General features: G+C 41.5%; 1 protein-coding gene across 1 annotated transcript in view; it reads left to right on the forward strand.

Annotated features, from left to right (window-relative positions):
* LOC126483983 (ejaculatory bulb-specific protein 3-like) overlaps positions 1 to 14262 on the forward strand; it is a 67635-nt gene that overhangs the window by 38420 nt on the left and 14953 nt on the right. The gene's annotated exons all lie outside the window — the stretch shown is intronic.

Raw genomic sequence — 14262 nt, forward strand, 5'->3', positions numbered from 1 at the left:
CCGAATACAGTTTGCTAAAGAGTAATCAAAAAGAAGTACACAGTAGAAACCACTTAGTAACTACAGGGTATAAAGTACTCCACAGTGGCTGATCAATCCTTTACATTAGATCGGATGTATCGTGTTTCTGCTTCAGTTAAGCCTGACATTCATGAATATGTTTAACTACAGGTCATGGTTGAATGTACAAAAAAATAGGAGAGATGGAGACGACTGCAATTCTGAGTGTCAATTCAATATCACTTGCAGGCACTGCGCGAGCAAGTGGTGGTCGGCGGTGGCAGTGGCTGCTGTTGGCGTGAGGTGTGAACCTGAGACTCTATTCTCTCTCTCTCATGACTGTTAAACACCAGTCTGATACATTTCCTACATCTTCGGAGAAGCCAAGACTCCTAGTTATTCCCTAGCTGAGTTAACTGGCATGTTACACGCTATTTGACTAGAATAGTGCGAATGTCATTGCCCCTAAATAGCTTATAAGCGTTAACTGTCAGTAGTCGGTGCGATTCTCCATACTAGGAGACTTTGCAGTTTATCTCCTTGTAAGTTAAGACGAGCCTGTGAAAGGTCACATAATGAATCTCGCAATCGTCTCAGTGCAACGTGAGTAGCCTTGCTCAAACACTCAACGATTTTCTGAACGAGAAGAAGCGAATTACTATGTTGCTATTTGCATATATCAAAGCCGGTGGCCACGCCTTTTCTTTCTGGCCATCAGAGAGTTCGTACTCATTGTAGCTACACCCACTAGAGTTTTTTTAACCTATCACAGGCGTCGTTCCTTTTGTCGGGCAGAGTTTAGCTTCTGCTACGTAATGCTGAGATAAACAGCTTTTTCTTTCATGTGCATTTTAATACAGGTGGCTACAGGGAGTCACTAATGTTTTGAGTTGGGTTTTTTTGGTTTATCTGGCATCTCCCACCGTGTTCCTGTAGGAAGGCTTTCTGAAGGGTCGTCATTAAAAGCAGGGACAAGGGCTACTTTGCTGGCGCCCTACACAGTGGCGTCTCACTGTGCCCACTGGGTGCCACGCTGTGTCAACCGAACATGGGAGGGCATTTCATTGCAAAAATTCATCTTCTCTCAGAACTGCGTCTCGCAGCTCAGGTCTGGAAAATTACTTGTATACAAGTTCTATTGTGAATGCTGGTGGTTTATATTCATGAAATGCCGATTTATTTATTCGCTTTGTCTATCAATAATTCATACATTTTCACGTAACTATGTCGTGTGACATATCGAGGTAAATCGAATTGTTTCAGGAATTCAATGCAAGGTGTGTTATTTGTTTAACACCTTACATATGGACTGTGATATCTGCAAAAAATAGGAATGTGAGAACTGTAAAACATGTTGTGAGAGAAATAATCTCGAGAGAACGAAATCTAATGGAAGACATTGAAAAACGTTCTAGTGAACAAGTAGAAAAGAACTTTGCAGAGCAGAAAATAATCCCTATTGAATGAGAATCTCAACATTTTTCTGAAAACAATATGAAGGACATTTGAGTACAGTATGAAGCTTCACACAGAACTGATCAGCCAGAGCACTATGACCACCTACCCAACAGCCAGTATGTCCAACCTTGGCACAGGTAACAGCAGCGATGCGCCGTGGAATGGAATCAATCAGGCATTGGTAGGTCGCTGGAGGGAGTAGGCACCACACCTGCACAAATATGTCATCCAGTTTCCGTAAATTGTGGGGCAGGGAGTGGGCAGTGATCTCTGACCCCATGCTCAGTCACATCCCACGTTCGAGGACTTCAGGTCTGGAGAGTTGGGGGCCCAGCACATCAACTGGAACTCACCACTGCATTCCTTGAACCACTGCAGCACACTTCTGGTCTTGTGACATGCCACATTATCTTGTTGAAAAGTGCCACTGTCGTTGGGAAACATGATCGTCATGTTTCGTAAGTGTTGGAGCAAAGGGGGCACCATTCCAAAGTACCGTTATCCAAGATGGCGGTGCTGACGTCATCCAAGATTGTTGCGATGCCGTCATCCAAGATGGCGTATGTGACGTCAATCAATATGGCGGGAAGTTTGTATTTTGGTGAAAAAGTACCAAGCCCCCCCCCTCTCCCAGAAAAATGGCGCCAAGTTCGAGTTCCAACAGGATAATGCACCACACCTCGATTATCTCTACTAAGCAAAGAATATCGAACGAATATAGGTCATTCGGTCTACCTCCACTAACCTAAGTCACCTGACTGCCATTTCCTCCTACGAACTGGCGCCAAGTTTTAATTTTGGTGGGAAGATAGGTCACTTGGGGTTTCACTGCTAGCGCAAAAGAAAGGACACTTGTACTAACCTCAGTCGGGTCTTCCACCTAAGGATTCGTCGGAAAAAAGGACTTGTCTTTATTGTTTAACCAATTTCAAGCAGGCTTGTTCACCATTGGGTCTGGGCTACAACTGGCTTAGTTGAGTTCATCGCCACCAGAGGGTGCTACCGTGACGTCAGGTGATGACACAAGTACAGTTATCCAAGATGGTTCCACCCAGTGTGTCCACCAACAGGTCCACACCCCATCTGGCTTAGTTCATATCATAGCCACCAGAGGGCGCTACCGTGATGTCAGGTCATGATGCAAGTACTGTTATTCAAGATGGCTGCATACATTTTCTTCACCATGTGCTCTAGGTCACACCCCAGATCAGCTGCTCTATCTCTCTCACGTATGGGGCCAGTGAGAGCGCGACCACTGACATAACAACCTCCAGCCTGCACGTTCATATCTGCGCCACAGATAGTGTTCTGCAAATACCCTAGCGAATGTAACTGAACACATGTGACACCCACATCACGCATCAAATGTATCAATTACCTAAGTACTTAACTCCAATTCAATTTTAATTATATTCCATAGATTAATCTACTATATCTATTATTCAATTATCAAATTAGAAGTTTCACATTTTCACAATAGCAGCACAATGCTCATTCATTCATCACGTAGCACCCCCCCTCCCCCTCTAGAATGCTGCACTCTTTTGGCTACTGCATTAGTCACGTGTTCTACGTCATGGAACGCCAGATGGTGATCTCTAGCGGGAAAATGGCGCAAAAATGACTCAGGCTGCACTGGGCTGCTGGGGAGAGTAAGGAAGCAGTGCACTCTATTTATTTTTGAACATTTTATTTATCACACTCATACAAAAGACGTCCTTCGAGGCCATCACACACAGATCACAGACGTGTGAACTACTTCTAAATAACGCTCTCCGGACATGCAAACAGCTCCTAATTTTCCCAAATAATTTCATTATACACTTGGGGACTCCTCCTAACTAATGCAGCGCAGGGATGTGTAGACACGCTCAGTACTCGTAAACTGTCCAAGTAATGCACAGCACAGCCTTCATGTCCACTCCCAAAATAATGCACTCAACCCATGCAAACACCCTCCGCCAACTCCTAGGGTTGCCTCACGCGCTCTACCCCAACGAAGGGGAGCGGCTGTCAGCTGTCAAACCACGAACACGCGCACGCTCGGCTCCCACAAGCATGAGGCGGCCACATCCCTTTTCATACTTGACACAAGAGAAATTCCTATCGCAATGCGTGTTCACCTAGACACGTGTCCTGGCGCGCTGTCACAGTCGCGAGCCGCCGCTGAATGCAGGTGGAAGTTGCCTGCCCATATTTTCGTGTATACATTCACGCTCATACTGACGTCACTGAATTCCAAGGTGCACTCACACGAGACACCTCCGAGCAGCAGATCTCTTCACCGACCGCCGATGACAGAATAGCACAGGGAGCACTGCTCCTAGCACGACATGAGACACCCGCGAGACGTCTGCGTGGCGACTCGCCATCTAAAAGTTTTCAATGTTACAGGTTTATTACAAACGATTGAAGCGATTTCACAGCTATACAATAACTTTATTATTTGAGATATTTTCACAATGCTTTGCACACACATACAAAAACTCAAAAAGTTTTTATAGGCATTCACAAATGTTCGATATGTGCCCCTTTAGTGATTCGGCAGACATCAAGCCGATAATCAAGTTCCTCCCACACTCGGCGCAGCATGTCCCCATCAATGAGTTCGAAAGCATCGTTGATGCGAGCTCGCAGTTCTGGCACGTTTCTTGGTAGAGGAGGTTTAAACACTCAATCTTTCACATAACCCCACAGAAAGAAATCGCATGAGGTTAAGTCGGGAGAGCGTGGAGGCCATGATATGAATTGCTGATCATGATCTCCACCACGACCGATCCATCGGTTTTCCAATCTCCTGTTTAAGAAATGCCGAACATCATGATGGAAGTGCGGTGGAGCACCATCCTGTTGAAAAATGAAGTCGGCGCTGTCGGTCTCTAGTTGTGGCATGAGCCAGTTTTCCAGCATATCCAGATACACGTGCCCTGTAACGTTTTTTTCGCAGAAGAAAAAGGGGCCATAAACTTTAAACTGTGAGATTGCAAGCAGTTGGTGGATCTTTGTTGAACTTCGTCCTGAAGTGTCGTTGCACTATTATGACTGACTGATGTGAGTGCATTTCAAGCACGACATACGCTTTCTCGGCTCCTGTCGCCATTTTGTCTCACTGCGCTCTCGAGCGCTCTGGCGGCAGAAACCTGAAGTGCGGCTTCAGCCGAACAAAACTTTATGAGTTTTTCTACGTATCTGTAGTGTGTCGTGACCATATGTCAATGAATGGAGCTACAGTGAATTTATGAAATCGCTTCAATCATTTGTAATAGCCCTGTATTCTTACGTCACATGGCTTTGTATAAAAAAAAAAAGCCAAGTAGACCTCTTGGGAATTGTATAGTGTCCCAGAAATAGTTAACGCTCGCTTCCTACATGTCTCAGATTGAATGAACCGAAATTCTTACCCTAACAGAACCTGTTTACGAAAATAACATCAAATTCAGTCGGCCCAGCGCACATAACGTGATACTCTTAATTCACTCAACATACGCAAACGTCCTCAACTCTATGTAGAGGCTCCTATATCCCAGCACAAACCATGTCAGTCATTGGCTCTTATCGAATTTACCCGCCGAATTACTGATACCTCCGATATCGAAGCACTGTCCGCCTTTTTCCCTTCTGCAGACCAGACTTCCAGGGATTATTTTGCACAGATCGCCGTATTGCACTGACAATTAAATCATACAAACTTTAATTAGTAATCGATGCCACGGCTAACACAAGAACATGAGACTATCATTATTAACCAGAAAATGAGTTTTCTATAACTTTTACCAGTCCAGAATTTTTGCATAGCAAGATTTCCTTCTGAAACATGAAAGTATTTTAACTTTGACACTGTTAAAGCTTACAATATTAGCAGCCCGCGTCCGCCTGTAAAACACAACGTAAAATCTGCTGCTTCGTACTCCGATTTCGAACTGCTGTAAGGAATAATTTTAAATTCACTTTTTACCCTGCCGCTTATTGCGGTATGATTGCCCTTATTATCAGATTTGAATTTGCCGCGGTGGCGGATCGTTCCGCCGTGTCGCAGCTCTGCACCACGAACACTGCTTAAAAAGTTAAAAGTGTCTTAAATAAATGGGTAAAATATCAGGCAAGCTTTCTAATAATAACATGAGATTTCTCATTAGATAACTATATTTAAAACTCGAAGTTCAACACCTCTCTTTATAATTAGCACCTAATGGCATCCTGCTTACAATCTTGACAAATGAAAGATACCTATGCGTTAAACATAGCGTCACAGGTTCCTCCTTTCTAGATGACTCGAAGAAGACGACAACGACATTATTATTCTTACACTACTATTTATACAATGGCTGATTGTCATTAAATCTCTGAGGTTTTCTTTTACATATTCTTTTCTGTGGTGGTTTGAGAACTCGCCGACACAGATATTATTTCACAAATCCAGTACTTAATCCTTTACAGATACAAAATATAACATAATTGTCTCCATTCTATTATTATTCAGAGTTTACAGACGTAATCAGTGCCTACACATATATAAAATTGTAATTGCATAGTTCTAAAGCATGTTTTACCAGGAAACTTTATATGAAGTTTTAATTGATGACCTTACGCAAAAAAGGAAAAACAATAATAAACCACCTACCATACAAGAAATGCAAACGAAATCCACGGCTTGCATACCTTTCACAGGCAAACTCTCCTACAAAATGGCAAACATTCTCAGACTACACGACATTAACATTGGCTTTACAACACACAACAAACTGCAGCACACACTGAGACACAATATATGCACACACACTCACAATCAGGCATCTATAAAATAGTATGTAATACCTGTGGATCCCTCTATATAGGCCAAACTGGGAGAGACTTCCAAACAAGATATAATGAACACATAAACGCTTACCACACTAACAGTTACAATAGATCAGCAATAGCCACCCACATAAAAGACACAGGCCACCTATTCCATGAGATTGCGAATGATCTTCATATATTACATAAAAAGAATAAGGGACACCAAATGGACTCACAATCAGGCATCTATAAAATAGTATGTAATACCTGTGGATCCCTCTATATAGGCCAAACTGGGAGAGACTTCCAAACAAGATATAATGAACACATAAACGCTTACCACACTAACAGTTACAATAGATCAGCAATAGCCACCCACATAAAAGACACAGGCCACCTATTCCATGAGATTGCGAATGATCTTCATATATTACATAAAAAGAATAAGGGACACCAAATGGACTTACATGAAGAACTGAAACTTCATTCGTGGCACAGTACATGGAGATGTATTATTAAATGATAAGCCTGAAAGTAATAATGTTAACTTCTTCAAAAACTTCTCCAACATTAAATGTTTATTTCACTGACAGAATAGTTTTCATTAAGTAGCCATGTAACATTCTCCATATTGCCAATACATCTAGATAAAAGTCCTCATCTTCAGTACAGGTATATATTACTGTGTTTGAAATTGTAAGTAATTTAGCTTTATGACTCTCTGGAAAGATGTTAACAGTCTTTGAATTTGTAAGTAGTTTATCCTAGATTTTAAAACTCTTTGGAAAGATGTAAACAGATGTTTGTGAAAATACTAAGTTGTGATTTACCTGTTACTGTGCTCTGTGCGCCAGAAAATAAAATCGCCAACAGAAATGTGAGTAAACGTATTAATATATTACCTAATCATGGTATTCACATAATGTACGCACTGTAATAGATTTATCCTTCCACACAGATTTATTTTTCGATTCTTAACCCCACTGAGACACACAGCTAATGTACATAGCCTTTCATTTGATGTATGAGTAACTGTATAATGCACCTGATGATAGCAGCATGCTGCCGAAATGCATTGTGCTAATAAAATATTAGTAAAATGCGGCTGCAGCAGTATAAGTTATTCCACATAATCTAAGAAACTTCCTGTCTATTTTCCTCTGCCACATTTTCAGGAAAGCGAGCAATGGCCTGTTCAACAGCGCTAAAGAAATCAATTGAGATTGAGAAAGCCTGGAACTTATAAAATTCCTTGTCATTTTGGAAATGCCTATACTGGACAGACTATTTGCAGTGTTCATGACCGATGTGTGGAACTTTAGAGTCACATTTGTTCCAGCCTGAAAAATCTGCCGTCACCGAACATTGTCTTAATGAACGGAATATCATGTTTAAAGAGACGCAAGTTATCGCTCCGGATCCTCGTTAATGGGATTGTGTGCTCAAGAAATCCATCGAAATACGATTATCTGATAACATTATTAATAGTGATAAAGGTTTTCCTTTAAGCAAGGCATGGAACCCTATTTTATCTGATATCAAACAATAACGGTCTGGTTTTCGCCGCGCTACATCTTAATTTGTGATTTATCGAGTTCGCCAATTTGTACCGCCGGCGGATCTGCAATTCTTCGCTTCGCAGGGGGCAGCACTTCCGCTTCTCGCGCAGGCGCAGTGGCCTGTACCTGTCGTATAAAGGAGCCGCCGTTTCTGATGTTCATTGAGTTCTGACGTAATTGTGTACTTAGCCATGGTTTCAATAAGAGGTTGATGTGAACAAGTAGGAGACTGAGTTTTGTGAAAGGTGTTTTTTTTTTAATTCAGTGGACGAAGTACGAAGGACCACTTGCAGCAGAAACAGAAAAGCAATTGTGTGATACAAGGGCGTCAACCAACAAGATAGATGAGAGTAACAAAGTGATCATGTGCAGTTTCATGGCGTTTATTGAAATGATCTACACGAATAGGAGGAGGCAAGAGATGAAAAAACAGAAAAGATAAATAAAAAACAGCCAAGCTAGAGAGGAGAAGAAAGAAACAAGACGAAGCTAGGGATAAAACAGAGGACTTACATAAGGAAATATGGGATGCAGCGCAGGAAATTGCGACGCTGCGTCACGGTTGCTGCCGAGTACCTGCTCTCCTAAACAGCATCCCGTACTGCGTCTTTACCTGTGGTTATTCGTACTTCAGGTACCCGGGCTATGCACATCTCTGGTTAAAAACAATTGCTGCATGTAGTCGTAGGGTGGAGTCGCACACGTCTGCTTACACGACCCACAGCTAATTCGCTGCAGATAATAACGTGTAGCTGTGATCCTGCAGGCAAATAGTTTATGCATTGGCTATAACTGAAAAACACAGAAAAACAGTATTGAAGTTACATGAATAATTTAATAACAAAGGTTTATTCTAACGCCTGTAACGGAGAATTAAGTTGAATAACATTTATTCAGGAAAGGGCACTTCATATAACCGGAAAGTGGTTTTTGATATTCAGTTAAAACAGGACAGAAATACCCTCATCAAACGCAGTAAAGTTACGTTGAGAGTTTTATAAGAATGATAGCAAAATCCCCGATGTAAATGCTCATCAAAGATATGTGGAAACAAACTCGCACTTCGTAACCATAATACTCGAAATATTCACTAGCTCAAAACAGTTCAGGCTTCAACAAGATGATTCAAAAACTGACACACGCGATACGAAAAATAGTAACCCATTCTCTGTCTGTCCTCTTTTCCGTAATATAACCGGAAGAAAAGTGAAGAGTCCGACCACGGAGCACATTCATAGCATTCGAAATATATAGTCCCTTCAGAAGTTAAAGTGTGGTGGTAGCAGCCGTTCACAGCGCAGAATCTATCACCCACTCCATCAAACACCACACGATACCAGAGGCAGGTCTTCCTTCTTCTAGAACTAACATCCAAGCGTCTCCTTCAAAATCTAAACGAATAGTTTCCTCAAAACTTATAGTCTCATAGCGGCTGTTCACAGCCCCTGAATCTACCACCTATGCATCCGAATCACGCACATTACCACAGACAGCTCTGTCTTCTTGAAGGACAAACGTAAAAGCGCTTAGAATTGCTCCCTTGAGCTTCTCTTAGAAAAAGAGTACCTCCCCACTTGGTTGCAGCAGTGTTCTTCGACTTCCCAACTGTCATTGGCTGAAGGCCATTCCCACTAAAAAATACATCGTTCTTAAGCACTACAGACATGATTTCACACAATATGATCACTTCCCAGAGTAAACTAATACATCGCAGCAATATTTAAATAAAGAAATGTTACAAACTTTCAGTAATATCATTTACAATAAATATAATATAGTTGGTTCACAAATAAATAAGACAGCATTCTTGCGCTAGTGTGCTCATTATAAATTACAACAGATTGTCGTTAAATATATTTTAAACAATTATTCATGCCCTCTTTGCAGCAACGACATTTGTTTTTTTTTCCAACTGTGGTCCCCGCTAACATACACGATTGACTTCTTTCAAATTAGCATAATTTAATAATAGCATTTCCAATCCACATTTAAAAAAAAGTTACTGGCAAAATAGTGAGTTGTTCATTAAATAACGACAAGAGTATGACAATTGTAAGGTATTCACGCTGTGTTCATTTACTGTGTAATTGTTGAGAATGTAATGTTCTCACAAACATTTGCATACTGGAAAGACATAAAAGACGCTTTTTAAAAAAAAAAAATTGCGTGAAGCGTTTAGAAGTTGTTCATCCAAAATATCACTGTGAAAATGTTTGTTCGCTGTGAAATATCAACCTCGGTAGTTTAACGGATACTGAAATATTGCTGTGTCGTGGAATGCACCTCGTTTTTCTGGATTGACAGATGTACTCAAATTTGCATTAGTACCTGACTGTGAATTATTATAGTTCTTGTAGAGCTGTAAGAAGCCACTTTCAGGTTATCTCACACTCGGGCATTTCTTTGAGCATTGTTTGTCCTGCACAAAAGTCATGCAAGCAACCACTGTCCACGATCCCAGCTTTGGTATTTACACATTTCTGGTGATGTGCTCCTCGTCTCTGGACGTGAGTTCGCCTGGGGCAGACGTGTGACGTCCTCGTGCCGTCGACTTGCACACAGCCAAGCAAGTTAATTCAGCTCTTCTCAGTGTCAGCCCTTGGTGGACGAATAACTCCTCCACATACAACGCTACAAGATAATAAGGAAGCAGGACGATCAAATTGCCAGACTAGAGAAACTACGGGAACAGTTTCTGACCCTGAATCACAAAGTGAATGCAATAGAGGAGAAGCAGAAGGGAAAAGAGAAAGAGATGGATAAAGCAGAAAAGCGCGTGGCTATAGCAGAAGGCAGGATGTACCAAGTAGAACAGCCCCTAGAGCAGAAGCTATGTAAAACTGTGAACGATTTACCTACTGAAACAGGCAGATTGTCAAAGAAGGAATAAGGACTGGACACGTAGCTTCGGGAGTCACTGCCGCTGTCACAACTGGCGAGATACAAGACGATCGAACGTTGTTAACGTTTAAACAGAAGCAGAAAGTCTTTAGGGAGAAGCAATGCAAAATAAGTAGAACAGTTGGCAACATTGTGCGATGTTATGAAAGCACAAGATACGGCTGAGCAATAGTGCAGAACGAGTACATAATTGTGAACCGCTCAGAAGGGTTGATGATTATGAGGACAGAGACGACAAAGAACGTGAAGGTGCAGGAAAAGTGGTCATAACATAATCACAAGGATATTTTGAGGCATGTGGAACGGAATCATTTAGTCAGACAGAAAGGCGTAGGACTGAGCAAGTCAGTTACAAGCACTATACGTCAGTACACAAGTGCCATGTGTTTCAGGAGAACTAAAATATGCTCAACCGCTTGCTTGCACTGAGCAGTCATATAATCTGAGCCAACCATTGTGTTCATTAATGAACAATGCAGTTCGTTTGAAGGTGAACCCGCAGTGGAGATAGGACCAAGAGCAATGAGGTGCAAGTGCACGTCTTAAAGAAGCATTTTTAGCCAACTACTGGCTAAGGCTAAAGCATGCATGGGTGAAACATGAAATAATTATGGGTCACGATTTCCAAGAGCCATGGCTTCGTCCAGCGAAATTTTTAGAGAAAAAGTTGAAGAAGAAGCAGTTCTTAGATATACCATAAGGTGCGCAAGAGATGGTCAGGTTCTGCTTTCAAAAGTTACCCCAGAAGTACTAACACGAACTATCAGATGCTTTCGCAACGATGTGGATGAGTTCAAGGAAATGCTGCAATACATGGAATTAGCACACTACGGCGATTACAGAATGAAACAGCCCCTAACGTTAGTTTCTAACTATAATGGTCCTCACAGACGGCATAACAGTGTGTGAAACAACAGATCGCATTGTAACGGTGGTAGACATTTTAGACGGTGTCACCTGTAAGACGGACGATGGAATAATATGAATGATCGGAAAGTTATGACTACAATGATCATTAGAATAATGGTAATACCGGCTCCTGGTTCGAGGGAAGTGAGCATGTGCAGCCATGGCAACAAGCCGAGATCACGGAACTATGCCGATCCGACCTATGAAGAACGCAATTGCAATGCCATCATCATCACAATGGCTCATGAGATCCACGGATAAAAGAAAGGAGATGCCCTTGACTGGACTGAGAATAGAAGAGAGAGACTACATCAAATATGAAGACTTACGGGAAGTGCAACCAGTAATAAATAAACCAACAGCTGTAGTTCCGTCTCTGACTTATTCCAGAGGCAATCGGTTTCGGTATTCCATGACGCCCTTATTAGGCCCTGTGTGATAACATGGTGGTGAACTTGTATTTCTAGACAAAAGCAGCGAGGGATCAGCCGAGCGGTCTGAGGCGCTGCAGTCATGGACTGTGCGGCTGATCCCGGTGGAGGTTCGAGTCCTCCCTCGGGAATGGGTGTGTGTGTTTGTCCTTAGGATAATTTAGGTGAAGTAGTGTGTACGCTTAGGGACTGATGACCTTAGCAGTTAAGTCCCATAAGATTTTACACACATTTGACCATTTGAATATTTCTAGACAAAACATCACGCAAAAGTGAACTAGTATCCGCACCAGCGTATTAACATAGTTGTACACAAGTAAACAGTCTCATGGAATAATGAAATACCGAAACCGGTGTCCTCCGGAATAAATCAGAGATGAAAATACAGCTGTTTGTTTATTTAATGCTAGTTATATTTATATCGGCTGTAGTCCTCTCTTACGTTTTATTAAGGTTGTGTGAAGGGTGGTACGAGAGGTGTTGTTGGGGAGGAGAGACGTTATGGAGACGCAGAGTACACATCCAATAGCCAACTTTTTAGTCGGTGAAATAGGCTTACAGGCCATTCTCGACAATGGTAGCCAAATTTTGCCAGTGGCAGACGACACATTATGACGATGTAAGCAAGGCATTAAGTCTGACTGGAATTCGTGTGTCAAGGCAGTACCTTGGAGTGGAAGTTTTTGCTAACACTGAACTTTTCCATAGTGATGATTCTAGGCAAGGATTTCATGAAAACTCATCTTTATTATAAATAAATACGTCGGCAGTGTAGTACCTTCGCCGTCTTTTGTTAACTGAATAAACCGGCCAGGTAATTTTGAACGAGTATTATTAGCAAGAATTGACCTCACAAGAAACTGCATGCACAGTGAGTTTTTCGAGGCTCTTGAACATCGACATCCAAGGTGAACAGACTCAGCAAGCCGTTGACATGTCCTTTTTAGGATAGTAATATATTTCTTGTGAATACACAGTGTTACCCCTAAATAATGATGCCGTAAGAAATGATACAGCGAAAGTGTACAAAGTTACCGAGACTATTTTTACTGAAAATATAGCAGTTTCCAACTTCTGCAAAAGATTCTAAATGTGAGGTTTCTTCGTTATTTTTAAGCTTTGCCAAAAGGTGACTGAACGTCTTGGAAAATAAATATTTCATTTTCCTTCCAGGTTACCAGAAGTTATGTCATCTGAATGTGTGTGGAGTAAACGTACCTTCAGACATATGTTGCTTCCATCTGAAGTCTCTGAAACAGCAGTTTGTTTCAGTATTTCTATACATAAACGGACAAGTATTAACCGTCCAGGAAATACTTTCCCTTCGTATATGTTGCGAGTTCGTTACTTTGACGTACGAACCGTGGCTGAAATATTTAATGGTATCACGTTAAGGAAGATCTAGCACACTCCCACTGCTATGGTGGCCACACGATGTGAAAACGCTTGTAACTGTGTTAATTCTACGATCTGGTTGCTTCTTATTTACTGTACAGTCCGACGTATAAAGGTGATCAACAAATCAAAGGCAGTTAGTGACTGACTAGGGAAACCCTCAAAACTTTAAATCGGGAGGGTTAGACGTGATTTCCTTCACACAACAGGTCCAGTGCCTGAACCAAAATCCACCTCGCGCGGACTATTTTTTATGAATCAGTTCCAGGAAATGTTTCACTAACCCCATTGTTCTTTCCTCCTGTTGCCTCAGACGCTATTTTATACTTGATTATCCCTAGCCAATGTATGCCAATTTCAGAATGAAATATCGTTTTCTATGCCATCCTTTATAAATAACGACATTAGCTGTTATGTTTCAAGTCTGGTTGAACTACAGTCCTATCCAACTGCGTGACGTTCTGATGACATACTCAAATTAGCGGACTTTTGATTTATGAACTAAATTCGGTTACATCATGCGCCAGTTTTTAAAGAATTTCTCATTTTTCGAATTCGGCAGTCTCAACAATATCTGTTGTTACATGTACGGTGGAGAAATCTTTTCTATCGTCTCCTTAGTTTTATGGAAAAATATGACAAAATTACTTGTGGGTCAATCAGTATTTAAAGTTTATCTTCTAATTTCCATCAAACGTATAGACAGCTGTGCAACAACAAAGTAAATTACTTAGCAACTCCACATTTAAAATGCAAACGGTTTTCTCTGTGATTTCTAGAGCGGAATGTTACATAATAGGAACCAGAGTGAAGTGTGGAAGGACGACGGT

Source organism: Schistocerca serialis, chromosome 6 (genome assembly GCF_023864345.2).
Source record: "Schistocerca serialis cubense isolate TAMUIC-IGC-003099 chromosome 6, iqSchSeri2.2, whole genome shotgun sequence".
Classification (NCBI taxonomy): domain Eukaryota; kingdom Metazoa; phylum Arthropoda; class Insecta; order Orthoptera; family Acrididae; genus Schistocerca; species Schistocerca serialis.